The following is a 24,245-nucleotide window of genomic DNA, read 5'->3' as shown; positions in this document are numbered from 1 at the left end:
ACAACGTACAGCAAAATTTTGCAGCACAAGACACCATTCTATTATATCTGTAGTGTTAAAGAAAAACCAAAATGGAGGCCATAGTTTGACTATACCCCTAAATCAAACACTCATATCACATAAGCAAAATAAGCTGTGCTGATTTCCCTGAAATGCTGACTCTGACCTTAAACAAAACTTAAGCTTTCTTCATGTCTGTGTGACCTTACAGCTTCCTAGCCAATAGGCTACAAATTAGTAAACTTATACGGTGCTATTACCCTAAAAGGAATGTAAGTTTCTAGTAACCAGTCACAACAGAAAACAATCTACAGTTGACCCTTAAATAACATGGGTTTGAACTGTTTGGGTCCACTTATATGTGTATTTTTTCAATAGTAAATCCTATAGTACTACATGATCTGCAGTTGGTTGAATCCAAGGATGCTGAACTGTGCTGGAGGTTGGTGTTCCTAACCCTAGGGTGGTTCAAGGGTCACCTGAACTCTTTCATTCATTCTTTGTAAATTGAGGTGTAACTGCTGAGACCTGAGCTTCGTGTTACTTTTGGTTTTGAAGTCTCCCTGTTGCAAAAGGTTTGTCTCTTGCTCAGTAAAATATTTATATCAAGTAATGCTCTCTGAATATTCTTGTGATAGTAGATTGGTCCAGGAACTCAAACAGAGCATAACAAGCATGTCTTGTCTTTGCTCTGTAATGTTTGAGGCCTCAGCTAGGAAGACTGGAAGACTAGGGTGACTCCATGGTTGAGGACTGGATTCCTCCGAAGGCTAATTCACTCATGACAGGCACCTCGGCTGGGATGGTGTGAGGATTAGGACGTCTAACAAGAGTTCCTACACATGGCCTCTCCATGTGGCTTGGCTTTCTTACAACATGATGATCTCAGGGTAGTCAGAGTTAAGAGCTTTCTTTTCTCCCTCATCTGAATTAAATCCAGGTTGATGAAAACCAGGAATTATCCAAATAAACAAACTACAGGGAGCTATTTCAAGATACGTCCTTTTTCTGAGGTGGTTGATAAACATTTCAACTATAGTCTGATATTTAATTCCAAAATAATAAAATCCTAACTTGCTTCCTGAAATGGCCTTTCTAAACTGGGAATTAGGGAACAGAGTTCTCATCCAAAGGTAATTAAATGGCCCTAATAGGTAACTAATGACTTCTTAAGGACCTTCTCAGTGTATTCAAGTGCAGTGTTTACCACAGTAAGAAAACTATAAGAGAATGGAGAAGAATGACAGGACTTTGTCCTGAAGGACATATATCTTATATCTCCCTTTAAAAATATTACCAAAAAGTAAATGACAAATGTTAGATAATAAAATGGATTAAAATATTCAGTCTCTCTCTTCACAGTGGTTAAAATGCAAAGTAACAGAAGAAGCAAGAGGGAAATAGATGAGACCAACCAAAATACGTGTTATGGCTGAGTGTCAAATTACCCCTGAGTTTGTTTAATCTCTATGTGATTTATACATGAAGAGCTAGCTAATTTGTGATATTGTTTGGAGAACTCAGAGGTATCAGAGTGAAGGCAGTTTTTCCAAACTAAAATGAGTTGGGAAGATAAGAAAATCTGCCATTTAAAATAAATTGGCTTAGGGACTTGCAAAACTCATTACAAAGCTCTATCACTAATGAAATCCTTATTGGAAACTTAGCTTTGACCTATCGCTAAATATAAAATTCTTATTTTAGTCTTGTGTAGCAATAGATATCATTTATTTATAAATTTGATTTTGCCTGTGACAATTTGCATAGCCTGGTAACTTAAGAAATCTACACAATTTTAAAGAGAAAACAAACATCCATTGAAATTAGAAAAACAGTTTTCCTACCAGTCCATGCTTTTCATTATGGATTTGTTAAAGCAATAGGTTTACCTTGAGTTGTACTGAATCTAATATTTGGACTTGGGCCTGTCTTTCTTGAAGATTGGTAGGATCACACCTTTATCTTTCTTATATTCCCTTTGTTTTTGTAGTCAGACTAGCATAGAATAAAGTGGACTGCTTTCTCCATGGTCTCTGTCTCACTTCTGATCAAAGAGAGAATATGTATGTAGAAATGGGGGTAGTTCTTTTAATTTGTTTTAGCATAAACTACTGGGATGAAAGCTTAGAATAATAATGGAAAATACCATGAATCCAGAAAGATCTGTTTGGGTAGTTATATCCTGATTAGAGATCAATTCTAAGTGTCTTGGAGAGAGGGGGGAAGTAGGACACCTATGTTTGACGTTAATTAAGGCTACAAAACTAGAGAGGAGATTCTTTTAGTCTGAGAAATTAATTGAACTTATCTGAGTCTTAAGATAACCTTTCAATATACATCAATAAGACATTTTATAATACCAATTTGTCATTGGCAGTTTCCGGCTATAAAGTCAAGGTAATTAAGGATTAACATTTTAGATTATAAAAGTAACATTTGTTGAGAATCTTCTTAAATATATAGGGTTGGTGACCCTAATCTGCTAAAAACTAGTTCACTCACTGAGCAGCAGTTACGCTGCTGCTATGCAGATGCCCATTTCCAACCAATAAGGATGTTTTGATTTACTGCATTTGAAAGGCAGCTGTACATGTACATGTTTAAAATCTCTACAGTTGAATCTGAAATGCAGCTAGTAGCTATATCATCCTCTGGGGAAAGTAACGTTACTGCTTCTATCTTGCATCATGTTGCTATGGGTAAAAATGCAGAACACCCTTCCTTTTCATGAAATACTGCTTGTTGGATTAACTACACTACCCTGTGACATTTTGCGATGTGAAGTTTCCTCCCTCAGTTATCACTTTGCTGTAGCCATCTTGGGCTTCAACTTTCTATCAATATTGTTCTACCATACAATAAAGACTTTTTCTCCTTTATAAAGAAACACAACCAAAATTAAGCAGTTCTGCCTCTTTTCACTGGATGATTTTTTAATCCTATTCTTCAAGTAGTGGGGTCTATCCTGTCTATTGCTTTTTCTTTTGAAAACTTAATTTCAACTTCCCGATGCAGTCCTTTCTTGTTTTTTGATTATATGCCTGTTCCCTGAAACTATAATTTGAGCTGTTGAATTTATGTATATATTTCCCTTTTTTCTTTCCTCTGTCACTTCCTAAATGATTCCAGAGTTTAGTTTGAGCCTCCGTTGCAGGCCTGAACTGTCTTTAACAATAATAGACTGTCTGGCATTTGAATGCTCTAACTGCTTTGAAATAAACCTTCCCAATATCTGGCATACTTTTCACAATGTACTTGACATTCTTTTCTTTGGTTGTAATAGATTCTGAGGTGTTTTCACTTTCTTCCAAAGTTTCTATTACTTCTACTTTAAAAAGCATAATATACGTTGATCAGAGTGAAACTAATTCAAGTGGAACAAATACTTACTTCCAAAAAAGCATCTTCTTAAAAATCCTGCTTCATTCCTTTCAGAAGGATTTGTCACGCAAATCAAGAATTTTAGAGTACAAATTTCTCCCACTACCTGAAAGCAGAGCATTCCTATGAAACTTTTCGTAAGCCGAAATGGTGGAAAGCAAAGAAGCAATTATCTTAGGACACATTTTGCTAACGGATGCACAAAGTAAATCAAGATAAAGCACAGATGCTCACAGAAACAGTTCAAAGCTATGGCAGCATGATGCTGAGATGCTGAGTGTAGTTCCTGGGGAAGGAGTTTGGCGGGGCCACTCTCACTGCTTGAGGCACACATTGCCTTTATAATAGCCCACTGCAAAACAAATGCTGAATGTAATTTTTTCTTTTTGCCTTTTTTTTGTAAAATCCCAAATCCTCTTTGGATTTCCTTCCATTAGTGAAAACAGGTACTAATGTGGGTAATTTGTAAAAATGAAGTGGCGTAAAGCAAACTTTCAAAAAGGGGGGTGGTACCTGTATATTCTTTTTCTTAATATCCCCTCTATAGGAAGCATTCCTTTATCAATAGTCAACTTAGACAAAGTTTTATGTAACTAGAATTTTTCTGTTAGTTTTTACAGTAGAAAAAAATTGGAATCAACTAACATGTCCGTTGGTACATAGTTAATATTCCATTGTATATATAGGCTCTAATTTAGGCAACATTGAAAAAGATGTTTTAAGATATTTGATGACATGGAAAAATACGCATGCAATCAAAAAGTAGATTTGAAAATTGTATATAAGCAGCATAATATCAGTGTTCTAAAAATATATGCATATAAAAATAAGGTTAGTCATGTTATTCTGTAATGATGATTGCATTATCTGTGTTTCTTTTTTAATTTTTCCAGTCTCTGTAATCATACACTCTTTAAAAATGAGGAAAATTTATTAGACAATTTTTTAAAAATCACATATACACTTCTGTTAACATATGTTTGCTTAGTTGGGGTTCTATGTCTCTTTTATATGTTGTTTTATAATCTAATAATCCCTTGTCAAGTTTAACACAGGGACAGGGAAACAGTTGCTTGCTAAACAAATGTTCTGATTCTTTCTCCTTCATGATAGCTAGCGTTTGAGTACTTACTGTGTGGTTAGACACAGTGCCAAGGGTTTTAAGTATACAGTGTTTTATGTATCTAATTTAGACACTACCTTGCTTAAGGCTTAAAAGGAATCTAGTGTTTTATAGATGAGGACACTGAAGGTCAGACTGTCCAAGGTCACACAGCTGATATGTGGTAAGCTATATCTCATCCAAGGTCTCTAATAACAAAGCCCATAGTCTTTCCACTACAAAGTGAACATTACCATGCTTCGTCCAGAGTACTTGGATAATATAGCAGCCTCTAACAGAATTATTTGGATGTACAATAAAGCTTCTCCATTGCCCTGATTCTCAATTAGATTTTTAAATTGAATTCAACTTTTAAGATAGTCGAAGATTCACATGCAGTCATAAGAAATAATCCAGAGAGATCCTTTGTCCCCTTTACCTAGTATACTCCAATGGTATCGTCTTGCAAAACTATGTGCAATAGCATCAGGATATTGACATTGACATAGTCAAGATACATCACCACAGGGATCTCTCATGTTGAACTTTTGTAGCCATATCCACCTCCCTCGCACCTCACTTAACCACTAGCATCTGCAAAACTGTTCTCTGTTTACATAATTTGTCATTTAAAGGATGTTACATAAATAGAATGAAACAATATGTAGCCTTTTGGAACTGGTTATTTAAACTCAGCATAATTCTCTGGAGATTCATCCTTAGTTGTGTATGGTTCAACAACTATGTATAGTTGGTACTTTTTTTTTTTTTTTTTTTGCTGAGTAGTTTTCTATGGTATAGATGTACCACAGTTTGTTTAACCATTCGCCCATTGAAGGATAGCTGTGTTGTTTCCAATTTTTGACTATTACAAATGAAACTGCTATGAATATTACAGGTTTTTGTGTGAACATAAGTTTTCATTTCTCTGGGATAAATGCTCAGGGGTGCAGTTGTTGAATTATACGGTAGTTGCATGTTTAGTTTTTAAAGAATTGCCATGATGTTTTCTGGACTGGCTGTGCCGTTTTGCATTCCCCTCAGCAATGTATGAGTGATTCAGTTTCTCCACATCCTCACTAGTGTTTGGGGTTGTCATTACTTTTAAAATATTTTAATTTTCATTTAAAATTTTTTATCATTTTTATTTATTTATTTATTTTTTTTTCAGTACGCGGGCCTCTCACTGTTGTGGCCTCTCCCGTTGCGGAGCACAGGCTCCAGACGCACAGGCTCAGCATCCATGGCTCACGGTCCTAGCCGCTCTGCGGCATGTGGGATCTTCCCGGACCGGGGCACGAACCCGTGTCCCCTGCATCGGCAGGCGGACTCTCAACCACTGTGCCACCAGGGAAGCCCTTTATTTAATTTTTTAATTAAAATTTTTATGATAGTTGTGTAGTGATTATCTCACTGTAGTTTTAATTTGCATTTCCATAATGTCTAGTGTTGTTGAACATCTTTTCATGTGCTTATTTGCTATCTAAATATCTTCTTAGGTACAGTGATGTTGAACATCTTTTCATGTGCTTATTTGCTATCTAAATATCTTCTTAGGTACAATGTCTCCTCATGCCTTTTGTCTATTTTCTTTTGGATTCTTTGCTTTTTTACTTTTGAGCTTTGGAAGAGCTTCATATACTTTAGATACTAGTTCTTTACCAGATATGTGGCTTACAAATATTTTCTCTCAATCTATAGTTTTCCTTTTCATTCTCCTAACAAGGTCTTTCACAAAGTAAAAGTTTAAATTTTGATGATGTCAAGTTTATAAGTATGATTATGGATCATACTTTTAGTGTCAAATCTCAGAACTTTTGCCCAGCTCTGGTTATTAAAGATTTTCTCTAATATTTTTTTCTCTAAAAGTTTCACAGTTTTACCTTTTATTCTTAAGTTCAGGCTGATTTTCTGCCTCAGTCCTAGAATCAACTATTTTAGCCAACAGATCAAAGAAATATGTGTTATGCTAACTCATACACTAAAACTTGCATGTACATATCTAGAAATATTTTTATATGTAACCATCTATATCTATAATTAAGCTAAACTTGAGTTTATATTGTTGTCTCAAACTCTTATCTATTACCATATGGATCATTCTAGCTTCCTTCCCTTGCTTATCTGTAAATTCCCTGTGCTGTATATTAGGTCCTTGTTGGTTATCTGTTTTAAATATAGCAGTGTGTACATGTCAATCCCAAACTCCCAATCTATCCCTCCCCCACACCCTTCCCCCCCGGTAACCATAAATTCATTTCTGAATCTGTGAGTCTGTTTCTGCTTTGTAAATAAGTCCATTTGTATCATTTTTTTAAAGATTCTGCATATACGTGATATCATATGATATTTGTCTTTCTCTGTCTGATTTACCTTACTTAGTATGATAATCGCCAGGTCCATTCATGTTGCTGCAAATGGTATTATTTCATTCTTTTTAATGAATGTAGAAGGATTAATGAAAGGAAATGATACTCTTCAAAGACACTGATAACCATAGACTTTGCCTCCTCCTCACAGAATAAGGATTGGCCTCACTGCTAAGGAATTTTCTTCAAGACCCCGGAGAGCCCATGTTTGTAAACATTCCCTGGAATCCATGATTCTCAGCTCTATTAGACCCAGTGCACCCTTACAACAAATGTTTGTAATGCCTTCTTTTCTATGCCAAAATAAAATGAATCAGTAATATAACCTAACTGCATAGTTTTAAAAAATCAATAGAATTGATTGTTAAATACAGGAGAAATTTTAAAAATTAGATATTCAAGCATGTAAATGTTCAGTCATAAATATATTAAAAGACAATGAAGTATCAGGTATTAGTACTTTCTTCCTGAATAAGCGAGAAGATCAGAAGTCACTCCATACAAGACACACAGGGAAATTGAAGCATTGGTATGAGTGGACACTAGAATAAAATCTAGTATTACTCTTGTGCATAATTGAAAGAGAACTTATTTATATGTAATGAGGAGGAACAACCCCAGTTGAAGTAGGACTAATATGCCAAGATAAATTACAAACTGTTTTTTTTTAATTTTAAAAAAATACAGACTGTTGAAATGAAAGCAATGGTGAGATATGAATCTTGCAAATGAACTCAGTATTACAAGTATGGTGTTAGAATTTCATATATTGTAGGGAACATATGTATATGTATAACTGATTCACTTTGTTATAAAGCAGAAACTAACACACCATTGTAAAGCAATTATACTCCAATAAAGATGTAAAAAAAATTTTCATATATTGTGACATAGAGTGTTAGTGACAAAGTACATGTCTCCTGCCATTTTGAAATCCCATTACATGTTGGAACATATGTTCAGTCTCAGCTAAAACAGCCTGGGAGGCTATATTCTTCCATAAGCAATAAGGACTATAGAATAGATTGGAAAGAAACTATAAATAAGAGGCTACATGTACCCTAATGTTCATTGCAGTGCTATTTACAATAGCCAGGACATGGAAACAACATAAATGTCCAACGACAGATGAGTGGATAAAGAAGATGTGGTACATATATACTGTGGAATATTACTCAGCCATAAAAAGGAACGAAGTATACCAGAAAGAGAAAAACAAATATCATATATTAATGCATATATGTGGAATCTAGAAAAATGGTACAGATGAACCTATTTGCAGGGCAAGAATAGAGATGTAGACATAGAGAACGGACATGTGGACACAGGGAGGGAAGGAGAGGGTGGGATGAATTGGGAGATTAGGTTTGATATAAATACACTACCATGTGTAAAATAGATAGCTAGTGGGAACCTGCTGTATAGCACAGGGAGCTCAGCTCGGTGCTCTGTGACAACCTAGATGGGTGGGATGGGGGGGGAGGTGGGAGGAAGGTCCAAGAGGGAGGGGATATAGGTATACATATAGCTGATTCACTTCATTGTACAGCAGAAACTAACACAACATTGCAAAGCAATTCTACTCCAATAAAAAATAAAGGCTGTAGAGAAATTATGTGATGAGCCATAAGGGACAGTATTGTAGTAAGAGCTGAAAACAGGCAACCCCCAAATAATTCCAATGCTAGTTTCCCAATATAAGTGTTTGTCCCTGTACTACAAAGAAATAATGTAAGATGATAAGAATGTGAAATTTAAAAAATATTTTTATAATGAAATGTAGTGTTCTGCTAGTTTTATAATATTTGGCATGAAGTCGCAAAAGGAGTCCCAAAGCTATCATATATTTGCAATCTGCCTTGTTGTTTTTGCAATAATTGCATTTCTACACTGAAATCCTTTTTAACTAATATGCATTTTAAAATGCTATATAACATTGAGTAGATAGAAAGTAGATAGTAAACTATTCAATAGTTTTAAAATAGTCTCTATCCCATTTAAGCTTTTCTCTCTATAACATCCTTCTCTTAAATTATGTTGACTTTTTGCATAAGTATATGAAAAAATCTTTTTAGTATCTCATCTACTGAAGTATCATTAGTTTGTACTTATAGTGGGTTTGGCACTCTGGGATATTAAAACCGTGTTCAGGAAGATACTCCATGTGTGGGATTGTCCTTTCTGTTTAGAATATCTAACATTCTTTGCCCCAAACCACTAAATGCCTGAGCCTCTGTGTCTGTCCCCAGTTGTCAGAAAAGCAAAAATGCTCCCACATTTCCAAGATGTACCCTAGCCTACAGTACCTCCCTTGTTGAGAACCTCAGCTAAATCTACAGTTCCTAACCTTTCATGAGGAATATTGTAAGTTTCAGCTGCTTGAGTCTAGAGAGTGAAATCTGGATAAGTAGATTCTGTAACAATTTCGTGGTGACTGGAGAGGCCATCATGTATTTGATGAAATGGGAGGTTCAGAGCAGAGTTCAAATGATAAATGTCAGATTTTGCAAAGGTATGTGCAAAAAATGTCCTTGAGGAGGAAACAGGGTATTAGCGAAGAAGAAAGCTAGGTCAGAAACTAATGTTGCTCATTTTTTGTTGTTTTTTTAGTCCACAAAACTGGGTGAGGACATGGGAAGAAAGACGAAAAGGAAACTGACATGCCAGTGTGTACCATGTGCCAAGAGCTGTACCGACACTTCCAAATCTAATCTCCATAAAACTCTGAGGAGGCTGCACGGTTCTCAATTAATTCTCACCTTATGGTAGAGGAGACTGGGATTCTAAGAAACTGTGTAACTTTTCCTACCTTGGTTGAAGAACAGAGTCTGCCAAACAAGAGGAACAAGAAGAAAACTGGATGTTGGAAATGGAACAGATTGGCATACTCATGCTGTTGAATGGGTAAGCAGACTTGTTAGGTGACAGATCAATGTTTTGGGAGAAATAGAAAGCCTTTGTGAGATGGTAGGTCCAGACGCTCTGTATTCCTAACCTGAGCTAAGGTCTTTTGTCCAAGTGGTAAGAACATACCACTGCTGTACTTTGTTCCCTGTAGGAAGGAACAAAATACACCACCCAAGCTTTAGGCTTTTTGATTCAGGTCTAGCTGTGGCTAGACCCCATTAAATATTGTGGCCTGTGATTTTACAATAATTAAACATTTCAAATTGAAAAATGGAAGAAGTTCCCATTAGCTCATATTAAAGATTGAATGTGGGTGAAATGTGTTGCTTTCTACAAGTTTATGGACAGAAAACCTCTAAGTGTTTATTTTATGTGCCATTCTTGGCAAGATCTACATTTAAATCAGTGGGTCTTGTACTTTAATTCTGGAGTCTCAAAGGTACTGCTTAGAACATGCTCCTACCAGCTTGTGAGGACCAATTGTTAAATTTTCAGGAGTTTTGCCATCTGTTTATTAAATCCTTGATAGTTTGTAATCAACTGTGATAGCAATATTTACATCTCAAAATCAGAAAACCCTACAAATCCAGCCCCTACTCCCTGCTTCTGAACTAATTGTTAAACATTGTATCAGTATACTAGTCTAAAGGTTATAAAATGATTCAACTATGGTCATTGGCATTTACTTGTACTCAAGGGTATCTTTCTATGGCTTACAATCACTGGCCATATGACAACTATTGAAAAAATTATTTGCTCCTTTTACATAACACACTTTTGGTTGGGATGAGGTAAGTAACAAAGTTACTTATTTAGGGGGAGATCTCTACTGTGGATGGTGGTGGTAATCAGGTTGTGCCTCATTATCATTAAAGCTTTTATTATTTCCCTTCATCCTCATTCTTTATTCCCAAAGCCCTCTGCTGTCATTGGTAAACATTCTAATCGATTTACTGTCTATATTTTTGAATGTGTTCTTATAAAATGTGTACTGTTCTGCATACATATATTAATTTATAGAAATGGTTCATCTCAATCTATCTTACACCGTTTCATACCTTTTACACCCAGAACTAGTTTTAATGATTTTTAATTTGACTATGTTGTAACCAGTTGTCCTCTCGAAAGACTTCACTAGTCACTTTCCCATCATCCATTCTTGGGGGTCCCCATATTCTCACTTTCTTGCCAATACTTGACAATTTTCCAACTTTCTATTTCCAGGCTAATAGGTGTAAATAATATCTTTCCTTAATTTACATTCCTTTGATTACTAATGAGTCTGAGTACCTTGTTATACAGTTGCTAGCATTTGAATTTTCTGTAAATAGCTTGTATATACTTTTTTTTTTTTTTTTTTTTTTTTGCGGTACGTGGGCCTCTCACTGTTGTGGCCTCTCCCGTTGCGGAGCACAGGCTCCGGACGCGCAGGCCCCGTGGCCATGGCTCACGGGCCCAGCCGCTCCGCGACATGTGGGATCCTCCCGGACCGGGGCACGAATGCATCATGTCCCCTGCATCGGCAGGCAGACTCTCAACCACTGTGCCACCAGGGAAGCCCGCTTGTATATACTTTGTACAACTTTTTTCCTTTGGTGTTCCTGTCTTTTTATTGTACATTCTAGATATTAATTTCTTATCAATTTCACATCCTGCAAACTTCTTTGGAAAAACAAGTTTAAGTTCCTTTACTTAAATTAGGAACCCATAATTTCATAGTTTTTGGTGAAAGTGTACTGAGAAGAAAATGGTGGTGATTGGTTCTTTTACCAGTCAAGATAGATTAGATCATGTTTCAGTATCAAACATTTTCCATATCTTTATGGTTTAAACAGGCGGCATACCTGAGAGAGAAATAAATATGTCAACTGTGGATCAGCAGAGGGGCTCCGCTTTTTACAGTAACTCAGGGACTGTCAGATCAGCCACCACCTCAGCATTGCTGGTTGCTAAGACAAAGGGAAAGAGGAAATTCTGAAGCATTTAGCACCAGCAAATAAACGCTTGGCCAGGAGTTGGTCATGCGGCCTTACCCATTTCCAAGAGGTCCAGGAAGTACAATCCTGCCATTTTATGAGAAATAAGCAAGATGCAAATAGTCAGCAAAAATCACTATTATCTGCCTTTCTGGCCATCAGATATGCAGGTTACCACTTTCTTTCCTGCCGCCAAAACCCATTCCACCTTTCTTGAGAGATACAATCCAAAAGTCACTTAAAGTCAGTGCATCAGACTCAAAGCCCAGCATCTCTAAGTAATAAATAGAATTCTTTACATCAGGTCCAGGTGTGGTCCTTCATTATCTGGAAACCTGTGAATTAAGATGACAAATTATTAGTTTCTCACACACCCAGTATACATTGGTGGAATAAAGGAATGATAACTGAAACAAATAATCCTGTTCAGATTGGGAAAGAATGGGAAGTCAATTTTAAGATCACCCCGGGAATGTGTTGTCAGGATCCTTTATGCTGTGGGTAGAAGATTTTTTTTTTTTTTTTTTTTTAAGATTTATTGTTTATTTATTTTGGCTGCATTGAGTCTTAGTTGTGGCACGCGGGATCTTCGCTGAGTCATGCGGGATCTTCCGTTGCGGCGCATGGGCTTCTCCCTAGTTGTGGTGGGTTTTCTCTTCTCTAGTTGTGGTGCGTGGGCTCCAGGGCGCATGAGCTCCGTAGTTGTGGCAAGTGGGCTCCAGAGCTCGTGGGCTCTGTAGTTTGCAGTATGCAGGTTCTCTAGTTGAGACTCGTGAGCTCAGTAGTTGTGGCTCCCGGGCTTAGCTGCCCCGCATGTGGGATCTTAGTTCCCTGACCAGGGATCGAACCCACGTCCCCTGCTTTGGAAGGCGGATTCTTTACCACTGGACCACCAGGGAAGTCCTAGATATATCTAATTAGGACTCAATTTTGCTTTGTGGGAAGGACTTCCAAGTTCACTGTTTTCCAAGGTCCTTGGCTTAGGCCTTGGGAAGTTTCTCCTTTCTCCCTTATCTTCTGTGGTATAGTTCAGGAGAGGGTTAGAGAATATATCTGCCTTAGAGATTAAGAAACTTTCTCAGCTTATGCTTTCGGGCCAAGAATCATTTTAAGTTTCAAATAATCATCAAATTTTGGTCTAGTCTTGTGGTTTCTTTGGACTAAAACTACGTATTTAATTGGGTTCTCATCCATTTGATTTCATTCATCAGCATGTGCCAGTAGAGTCCACAATAATTTTCAAGACTGGGCTAAGTTCAATTAAGTGCACAGCTTGGACCTATGAGGATTTGGTGGGAGAATCATAGCCTTTGTCTGTTTTCACTGAGTCATTTTGTCCTCTTTAAATGATGTAGTGGATGCCATAACCTTAACTAGATCTATGCTTTCTGATAACAGAAACCATTCAGAAGTTTTCAGTTTTAGCCATGCCTTTGATTTGGTTCTTGCTGTAACGCTAAATTTTAATAAGCCTTTTTTTTTTTGTATCAAAAGGCTTCTCATTTTTATCTTTTACCAGTTGGAGTTGAGAAGTATTTCCCTTCTCAACCCTGCAAGTCCTAGACTTCCTGGATCCTCTCTGTTCCCTTTCATTCTTTCTTTTAAACCAGCCAACTCTTTCCCCAAGTTAAATGAGTTAATCTATTTCTTGTTTGTTGACAAATATAACCAATGGTAATTAAAATTCTCTCTTCCAAACTTTTCCCTCAGAAATGCAAGTTTATCAAGAAAATACATTACATACTTTCCAAGTGTCACAGGTGACAACTTAACCAAATGTTTCACCACTGTATAACATGGATTGTTATTCTTTCAGCCTCCAAAGTTTATTTTCTTGCTACCTAGCCCCTAGGCCAATGCCAAAAAATTTGATATTTTTGTTAGATGATACCTCCTTTTCTAAATACTTACTTGTATAATGATCCAGACATTCTTCTAAGATGGGTGACTAATGTAGCAGGTAACTGTGAGGTTCTGCTGCTTACTGGACTATCTTCCTCTTGTTACTGAATTAGAGGAAGGGGACAATTAATTGGTTCATTGTCTCTTAAGTTCTAATATTTCTAAGTCAGTTACCAAATATAATGTTCAAGTAACACTAAATAAATATAAATATATAAATCATCAGAATCTAAAACTAATATATTGAATATCTCTTTTCCCCCTTGTTACAATTGTAGCAAGCCTGAGGATATTTCTCATATGATTTGCCTTCTTGCCTGGTTCTTTCACACAGGTACAAAGAATAAATGGGTAACTTGGTATTACCTGTCTTTTGTCAAAATATGCTTGCATAATCAGAAATTTTTGAGGAATTGTGTTGAGGATACTCAGTCTCCAGCTTTGTGGGTTTGTCCTTTCAAGGGATTCTTGAGTAATTTTAGACACTCCTGTATTGAAGTACTGATGGGGGGGAGATAGAGAAACGAACGATGCTCCTCTCCTCTGGGGTGGGGTGGGCAACAGACTCTTCCATAAGACTTGAGAGAGCTGACTCCAGCTTCATGTTTAGAGTTTGTTGAGCAACCGATCTTAGACCCATCCAGAACTGCCAGGGCATAAGAGGTGGATGAAGAGGGTAAAGAAGTTTTGATAGGCTAGAGAGGGTCAATATGACCCTGAATTAATCACACCACTGAGCTTGACATCAAGAAGACTCAAACTCCCAATGAACCCAGGTGGTTAACACCTGATTATTGGGTACCAGAGTATCAACTCTGGAAGATGGGCAGATGGAAGAAAGTGACTGCGTCAAAGAGAAATGTAGGCCAACTCATGAAATCTGTATGTAGAGAAAGGGTTGAAAACTTCCTCTAAAGAGCCAGATAGTAAGTATTTTAGGCTTTGCAGGCCATATGTGATCTCTGTCACATATTCTTTTTCCCCTCCTTCTCCTAACCCCTCCTCCTTTTCCACCACCACCTCCTTTTCCTTCTTCTACTTCTCCTCTTCCTCTTTCTTCTGCTATAACTCTTTAAAAATGTAAAAACCATTCTTAGTTCTTGGATCATACAAAATCATGCCTGCAGACTGTATTTGCCCTAAGGGCTGTCGTTTGTCAGTCCCTGTATAGAGAAATTTGTCCAAATATCTGTAGGACCATGGATACTGGGATGCTACAGGGGAGGTTAGGGGACATCGGCAGGAAAAACTCATGTCATATAATGGAGTCATTATTGTTCAATGACTGTGCTAAAACAACAAATCCCTAGGCACCAGCAGTTATGCATAGAAAGATGTGGATATGCCCTTTCTCCCCACAGCTGCATTGACATAATTTCTGAACAAGAATGAGGAATAAGCCTGAAGAAGTATCTTTAAATAGGAATGCAATTAAATGATTTTGAACTTAGCTGGAAATAATTGTTGAATTGGACCACCTTTTCTACTGCTAAGCATACATAGGGCTACAGAGCTAAGATGAAATTGGTTATAGAGATGGATTTTCAATTATGTCCTTAACAATTGGACTTTCTAATCTATACCTGGTTTATGAAGATGTTTGAACAACCACCAGTGAATTTGTACAATGTGGTTAAAAATAATTGGGGGATTCCAAGATAAATAACTTTATCTCTTATCAGAGGTTTGGATAGGCATAGAGGGAAAGCAGTACAAAAGCTGTATTCACAGACTAAAGGAGGTCTTGAATGTGCAAAAGATGTAAGATGTAATTTTTAAACAGTTTATTTGAGAAATTTTGTAGACTTTGAAAACTGGGTACTTTTCAAACCAGTTCTGACAACACCAAATTTACAGATACTATCAAAGTTTACTTGATTAGAAAAAAGTTTAGCACTATCTAGGCTATAAGAAAAAAATGGGAAAATTCTGAATATTGGAGACATTTAGGTTTTAAAAGCATACCAAAAGTTCAATGATAAAAATAAATTTTAAAATGGCCCCTACACTCGTTCTTTGTGATTCCTGATGGGAAGATCTGTAGGACAAACAAAAAAGTCCTCAAATCTTGAGCTGATATCTAGAAAGGGTTATTTAGTTCTTTTAATGCTCTGTATGTTTTGGCCTAAGGAATTGCAGGTATCATGCCCACCTTTGGAGTAGCTAAACTCTTTTAACCACAGCTCTTGCGCAATAATCCTGGGAAAAGACCTCTTATGATCTTGAAAAAATCTAGTGCATGTGCCTTTGGTCTTTACATCTCTCCTTTTGAAGGTCTTACTGAGGTTTTGCATGGTACATGGCAGGCGTTTTGCATGGTACCTGGCAGGCGTGTGCCAGGGCAGAGTTGTATAGGGTCTGAGTCAGGCTGGTACATGGTAGTATAAACCAGGTCAGGCATCATAGAATCCCCAGGGCCAAAACAGAAAGGAACACCAAGGCTGGTGTATGGCTGTCAAGAACGTGTGTTTGCATCAACTTCTTGATGGCTTTTGCTGTCTTTAACTCCAAGGCAGCCCAAGTCCCCTTGCCCAGTTCTGTACTGCTTTTGTAGTACCTTAAATATTGGACATAAGGAGACTTAAAATTGTATTGCGTTTTATCTCTTGGTCTAACGTCCGGCAAGACTGTATTCCTGGAATGACCTGGGAGTCTTCAGAAAGACTTGAGCCAGCCATTTCTCAGAGGTGGGTTATTGTCTTGGCCTAGTCTCCATCCATGGGATAGGCAGGAACTCTGTTAAGAGGTCTATAGTAGGTGCTAATGGGGACAGTTCTGTCCTGGTAAGTCCCCAGTCTATCCAGTTATCCTTTGTTTGCCCAGTCCTTGGGCAGTGGAGAGTATGGCAATTAGTGGTTCTGGATATCTTGTTCAGATGATTTGGGGGCAGAAATAGCTACTTCATTCAGTTGTCTGCTTCCTCTGAGGATCTTGAATCAGCAGTTGACTTACAGTTGAATGTCATTTTAAGGTCTCTAATAGTTGTAACTTTCTAATTATGTTAAGAATATTTCTACTTTTACAACGAATTGGGGATTAGTAAGGACAGTAAAGTTTCTGAATTAAGGACAAAGCCTTTCATAAACCATGAAAAATTGCTCTCCACCAAAATGTCTTTCCCTGTCAATGGATAGGGATAAACGTTAGGTTGACCTAGGTAGAAATCATGAAGTCTTACAGTCTCTCTTTTTCAATTCTGCTCACTGCAATTGCTGTGTCTTCAGACATCCAGAAAATAAATGTTCTATTACTACTACATATTCACCTATGGAGTAAACAATTTTAGAACATTTATTTGGAGATGCTCAACCAATCCTGTCATTCATAGTTTCAGTCTGTATTAACTTTACAGTTTTTTTCAGCATTATGTAAATTACAGATTGAGGCATAAACTGAGCATATCCTCTCTTATCCTAGAAAAGTTTCCCATTAATATTTAATGTCAGAAGCAATTTGTCTCAATTATAATTAATTGTATCATGGAGGATTTTAGCAAGGTTCTTTGGAAGTTATCTGGTGACACCAGGCATCCTTCCTCGATTCCATAGATCTTACTTTCATGAATTTTAAAACTTGATGATTTCCATTTTTGCCCTGATTTGGGGGTCTAATATTATGCTTCTATTGTGGACTCCTTGAACTTCTGCATAATTTTTTTCCTTTCTATTCTGTAAGAGAGTGTATTTGTATTAGAACTTTAGTCAATGCAATCTATTAAGAATGGTGGTCTGCTATGGCTATCTCTTTTACTGTAGGCCTCTATCTTGATGAAAACAACTTTCTTGGGTAGAGAATCTTTGTGTTTCTATAACATTTCAAATTCATGAACTACTGAACTACTAATGAGCTATTCCAAAATCAAATCAGTTATGTGTGTGTGTGTGTGTATGTGTGTGTATCATTTACTAGCAATTTAACATGTCCTTTGTATGACCACAAGTTCAAGCATTTGAGCTGATTTGTCTTCTGTTAAGGGATTGGGTTCTACAAGAGAGTCTAGAGTAGTAATTGCATATCCATTCTGGTATTATTACCTTTCACTTTTAAGATAAAACCTATCAATAACAAAAAAGTCTGAATCTGGTATGGGTATGTCCAGAAGATCTGTTCTAGGATAGACACTTTTCAAAGTATAGAAAAAGAACCACGAGGTTGTCTTTCATTAGGTAAGGTTAATCATGTTGTTGGATTAAGAATGTTAATCAGTAGATAGGAATATGAAGGGAAGAAAATAACAATATTTCATAATTAGTTCAGCATCAGCAGAAAATGCTAGATGTTTTCAGTTAGCAATAGGGACTGTGTTGATTGTGATATCATCAGATTTATAGATGACTGTGTTAGTTCAGAACTTCTGGGAAAACAGATGTCAAGAAGAAGTTAGGGGCTTCCCTAGTGGTGCAGTAGTTAAGAATCCGCCTGCCCGTGCAGGGGACATGGATTCGAGCCCTGGTCTGGGAAGATCCCACATGCCGTGGATCAACTAAGCCCGTGCGCCACAACTACTGAGCCTGCGCTCTAGAGCCCGCAAACCGCAACTACTGAGACCACGTGCCACAGCTACTGAAGCCTGAGCACCTAGAGCCCATGCTCCACAACAACAGAGGCCACCGCAATGAGAGGCCCGTGCACTGCAGTGAAGAGTAGCCCCCACTTGCCACAACTAGAGAAAGCCCACGTGCAGCAACGAAGACGAAACGCAGACAAAAATAAAAATAAAATAAAATAAATAAATAAATAAAAAGAAGAAGTTAGAAGTGCAAGAACTTCATTGGAAGAAATGAGCTTGTGAAGTATAAAAGTGAGAGGGACAGAAGAGTAATCAAGTACAGTCTTTAGACTGTGATGCAGGTCTGATACTTGTGAAGGAAGAGAAAGAAGGAGAATTAAGACCAAAGCACCTCAAACTAGATAAATCTCAGAGAACGTCATTTGGTTAACCCAATAGCGACCTCTAGAGCAAAGATTGCCCTTTAAGGAAGTCCCGTGTTAGGAAAAATGACCAGGACCTTATACCAGAGTGAGCACAACCTGCCTGGGGAGATTGTGTTCTCAATTTGAATGCTGTGGCAGATCTCAAAAGCACAGCCGTTGGAAGTTGTCAGCTAACTGTACTCCTTGTGGCAGGTTTTCTCTTTATAGGAGGTCCTAATGGAACATTACATTGCCGTCCTAGTCCATACTTGCACTACGCAGATCCAGTGAACACAAGTTCAGGAAGCAGCTTCTCCAGAGTTCCCATGGGCCTCTACTCCTGAGTGGGGACTTGGAGGGAGTAACCATAACTTTACCATTGCAGTTGATCTTGTGGCTGTAACTGATGAGATGATTCCTAGTTGACAGTCCAGATCTCTTGGACTGTATTAAGACAGAGGGCCTTATTAAGTGAGGACATTGTTAACTGTCTTTTAGGCAAAATTGTAAAGGAATTTTGTCTGTTTCACATGAATATGGGTGTTCTGATTCTCATTCCTGATTGGATCAGAAAAAAAATTTGTTAAATCTCTGGTTGCATACCATGTACCTGAGGCCTTACTAATCTGCTCTAGCAATGATACCACTTTCAGCACAGTGGCTGTGACAGAGGCTATTAGTTGGTGAGCTTGCAGTGGACTATAGACACTCTCCAAGGTGCACTCAACTTCTCTAGGATCAGAGTGACAAATTAAATGGAAATATAATAGGGACCACCACTCTTGTATCCTTTTTGGAATGTGATGTTGTTTTTTCCTTACTCTTGTATCTGGTGTGAGAGTATTTCAGAGACTTCCACTTGACCCTCCTGATTCTGATAGCTCCTACCAATAGGACAGGGACCCATTATGAGGGTTATGTCAACTGACAAATATGTCAATCCTAACTATATGTTTGAAGACTAAGAGACTGATGATGTGTAGCTCTACAAACCAAATAGATACACTCTAAGGCAGTGGAATCCATTTATTACCTGGTCTCTGCATGCCCCCCTCTAACAGGGGAGCCTTAATTCTGTTCTGTGGGTATCAGTGTCAGTGAAGACCCTATGTCCCAAAGTCCTTGAATTGTCTGGGTATTCCCCTTTTCCCTATTTTCAAGTAAATGGCCATAATTCTCATCGGAAAAGAACTAGAGGAATCATTACAGTACATATCTACCATGTTTTTTCTTTTCTTTTTTTTAATATCTTTATTGGAGTATAATTGCTTTACAATGTTGTGTTAGTTTCTGCTGTACAACAAAGTGAATCAGCTATACGTATATATATATCCCCATATCCCCTCCCTCTTGCATCTCCCTCCCACCCTCCCTATCCCACCCCTCTAGGTCATCACAAAGCATCAAGCTGATCTCCCTGTGCTATGGTTTTGAAAAGTCCTTCATCATGAGGACTCAGCCACCTCTTTAGTCAATGAGTTCCAGGTCTTAGATCAAGTCCAGGAACTACACAAAATAATGTGACTTTTAAATGAGATGACCACATTCAGCTTCCTGATCTTCCAATCTTACCTTCTTTTGTTCGTATGAACTAGCAGCATCCTCACTAACTGCTGGTTTGTTTTGTCTCTGGAAATACTACAACTCCATGTGGGCTAAGCCCCTTAGCTGCCCTTCTAAACTTGCTGGTTGTTAAGGTAATTTGGGGCCCCTGGCTTATGGTATTTAAGCACCACCACCTCTCCCCTATTATTTCCCACTAACCCCATTGCTATGAATAAGCCAACCCTAAGACCACCTTTCCTACTCTAAGCCCTGGCCTGAAGAAGAAAGCAAACACTGACCCTGTTAGAGATGCTGGCATCATACTCTCCAGCACATTCCTAACAGCCTTGTTGAATGGCACATTTTCTAGGCCCTTGTGTGGAACATAATCCTGTGGTGGGTATTCTTTCTGGCCTCATATAATATATCCATTCCAGCAGGCCCACTCTCTTGAGCCCTTTCTCTACTGTCTGTCTCAGCAACTCAGGCATTTTTACTCTGCACGATGTGGACCAGCACTGGGTTTCTAAGAGCAGCATGTTCACTCCAACCCCAGGGTCCTTGCCATATAGTAACCATACGTGCCCCCAAGTCAATAAACTGTCATTTATTCAGTCTGGTGCCCTTGCGCAAACACCCTCAAAATCCTTTACAGTGGATTTTGTTCCTGTAAGTACAGGCCGACTAATTTTTGCAATTCCTTTAGGATCTAAACCCCAGCTGGCTTATGCTGAGATTTAACCCTAGTTATCAGCCTTAAAGCTAGGAAACAAAATGGGGGCATTTCTTAGGGTGGACACGTGGTGCCTTATGAGGAAGAGCCCTTCAAAGTGTCTTCCTATATGAGGTCAATATTAGTCTTTAATAGGGAGTGTTGGGCCACCTTTCTAGGCTCTGGTTCATGGTGTCCACAGAGCCACAGTCCTCAGGGACATTCATCCAGACACCCTCATGCCATGTTTCCCCAAACGTGGCCTTGTCTTTGGCATAGTAGCCTCTGTTTTGGATGAGCTTTCATTAGTCTTTGAATTTTCCCAACCTTACCTATCAGATTTGGAGTTTGTTCTTCATTTGTACCTGCTCTCCTTCTGAAGAATATAAGAGCCTCTTTGTAAGTTACTAAACAGGCCCCTCTGGTTCCCATACTTAGTTCTGATCTTTTTAGCTGCCCTACAGTGTCTTGTTTCCCCTCTGTCATTCATCAACAAAACTTAGCCCTCTCCCCTTTTTTTTTTTTGATAAATCTGGCTAAAGGTTTATCAATTTTGGTTATCTTTTCAAAGAACCAGATTTTAGTTTCATTGATATTTCCTGTTGTATTTTTTGTTGGTTTAGTCTCTATTTCATTTATTTCTGCTCTGATCTTTATGATTTCTTCTACTATGGGTTTTGCTTGTTCTTCTTTCTCTAGTTGCTTTAGGCATAAGATTAGGTTGTTTATTTGAGATTTTTCTTGCTTCCTTTTTTTTTTTTTTTTTTTTTTTACTTTTTCGGTACGCGGGCCTCTCACTGTTGTGGCCTCTCCCGTTGTGGAGCACAGGCTCTGGACGCGCAGGCTCAACAGCCATGGCTCACGGACCCAGCCGCTCCATGGCATGTGGGACCTTCCCGGACCAGGGCACGAATCCGTGTCCCCTGCATCAGCAGGCGGACCCTCAACCACTGCGCCACCAGGGAAGCCCTTTCTTGCTTCCTGAGGTAAACTTGTGTTGCTATAAACTTCCCTCTTAGAACTGATTTTGCTGCATCCCATAGGTTTTGGATCATCGTGTTTTCATTTTCATTTGTCTCTAGATATTTTTGATTTCCTCTTTGATTTCTTCAGTAATCCATTAGTTGTTGAGTAGCATATAGATTAGCCTCCACATGTTTGTGTTTTTTGCAGTTTTTTTCTCGTAGTTGATTTCTAGCCTCATAGTGTTGTGATTGGAAAAGATGCTTGATATGATTTCAGTTTTCTTAAATTTACCAAGGCTTTCTTTGTGGCCTAGCTTTTGCACAGCAAAGGAATCCATAAACAAAACGTATTTGTTTTGTCTTGTTTTCTCCCAGTCTGTAAACAAAAAGTTTATGGACTGGGAGAAAATATTTACAAACGATGCTACCAACAGGGATTAATTTCCAAAATATACAAATAGCTCATACAGCTTAATATCAAAAAAACAAGCAACCCAATAAAAACATGGGCAGAAGACTTAAATAGACATTTCTCCAAAGAAGATATATAGATGGCCAAAGGACACATGTAAAGATGCTCAACATCACTAATTATTAGAAATACAAATCAAAGCTACAATGAGGTATCACTTCACACCAGTCAGAATGGCCATCATTAAAAAGCCTACAAATAACAAATGCTACAGAGGGTGTGGAGAAAAAAGAACCCTCCTACACTGTTGGTGAGAATGTAAATTTGTGTAGCCACTATGAAGAACAGTGTGGAGGCTCCTTAAAAAACTAAAAATAGAACTACCATATGATCCAGCAATCCCACTCCTGAGCATATATCTGGAGAAAACTCTAAATCAAAAAGATACATGCATCCCAATGTTCATAGCAGCACTATTTATTTATTTATTAGTTTTAATATTTTTATTGAAGTATAGTTGATTTACGTTATGTTAATTTCTACTGTACAGCAAATTGATTCAGTTATACATATATACATTCTTTTTAAAATATTCTTTTCCATTAGGGTTTATCATAGGATATTGAATATAGTTCTCTGTGCTATACAGTATGACCTTGTTGTTTATCCATTCTATACATAAAAGCTTACATCTGCTAACTCTAACCTCCCACTACATCCCTCCCCAGGCTCCCTCCCCCTTGGCAACCACCAATCTGTTCTCTATGTCCATGATTCTGTTTCTGTTTCATAGATAGGTTCATTTCATAGACAGTTTGCACCTTTGTTGCTGCAAATGGCAGTATTTTGTTCTACCTGAATGTCCATCGACGGATGAATGGATAAAGAAGATGTGGTATATATATATATATATACACATACATACAATGGAATATTACTCAGCCATAAAAAGAATGAGATAATGTCGTTTGCAGCAACATGGATAGACCTAGAGATTATGATATTAAGTGAAGTAAGTCAGAGAGAGAAAGACAAATATCATATGATATCACATGTAGAATCTAAAAATATGATACAAATGAACTTATTTACAAAACAGAAATAGACTCACAGATATCGAAAAGAAACTTATGGTTGCAGGGGTTGGGGGGAGAGATAAATTAAGAGTTTGGGATTAACATATACACACTACACTACTATATATAAAATAGGTTAACAACAAGGACCTATTGTATAGCACAGGGAACTATACTCAACATCTTGTAATAACATTTCATGGAAAAGAATCTGAAAAAGAATATATATATATATATGTGTGTATATATATATGTATGTATATATGTATATCTGAAAAAAAAACAATTTAGCAATAATCAGCCAATTCTACTTTCCTTATATGTATTGTTACTCTTATTATCTTTTAAATGCCTGAATAGTCCCACTGGCAAGATTATCCCTCCATTGGGATGTTTTTCTTGTCCTAACCAGTGACATTTTTTGGCAATTGGGCCTCCACATTGTGCCAGGGAGTAGCCTTGCCTCACATGCCACTCAAGATGGAGTCCTTCTTGCCACCCAGCTAGTGACTGAATCAGCCCCCAGACCCCATTTACCACCTACTCTCTTGGACCACTCAAGGTACCAATTGTGTTAGGTTGTATCTTTTAGGAAGCAGTCACCAAGACAGAGAAATGCATGAGTTTTTGTTTGTTTATTTGTTTGTTTGTTGTTTTGCTGGTAATGCCTGGACACATAAAGAGGAAAGTAAGCAGGAATAGGGAAAGCCTTCTGACTATGATGAAAGTCTGACATTTATGAAATAAGGCAGTGAAGGAAGGACAGATTGGATAGGAAGAGCATGAGACTGAGATGTAGCTTTGAGAGTCTTTTAAAAAATTTTTTTTATTGGTGTATAGTTGCTTTACAATGTTGTGTTAGTTTCTATTGTACAACAAAGTGAATCAGCTATACGTATACATATATCCCCTCTTCTTTGGGTTTCCTTCCCATTTAGGTCACCTCAGAGCACTGGGTAGAGTTCCCTGTGCTTTACAGTAAGT

At 37.8% G+C, this 24,245-nt stretch overlaps 1 protein-coding gene across 3 annotated transcripts in view; it reads left to right on the top strand.

Moving 5' to 3' along the window:
* Window positions 1–24,245, top strand: part of HHLA2 (HHLA2 member of B7 family) — a 150,565-nt gene that overhangs the window by 13,116 nt on the left and 113,204 nt on the right. For 2 of the 3 annotated variants that reach the window (XM_082625666.1, XM_082625664.1), the window contains exon 2: window positions 9,463–9,756. The gene's annotated coding sequence lies outside the window, so the exon portion shown is untranslated. Of the gene's footprint in view, window positions 1–9,339; window positions 9,365–9,462; window positions 9,757–24,245 lie in introns of those variants that run through there. The other variant, XM_082625665.1, reaches the window with a different exon arrangement.

The sequence above is a fragment of the Mesoplodon mirus genome (assembly GCF_964341445.2).
Source record: "Mesoplodon mirus genome assembly, chromosome: 6".
NCBI lineage: Eukaryota > Metazoa > Chordata > Mammalia > Artiodactyla > Ziphiidae > Mesoplodon > Mesoplodon mirus.
Note: the sequence above shows the minus strand (reverse complement) of the source record. Positions and strands in the feature narration are given on the sequence as shown.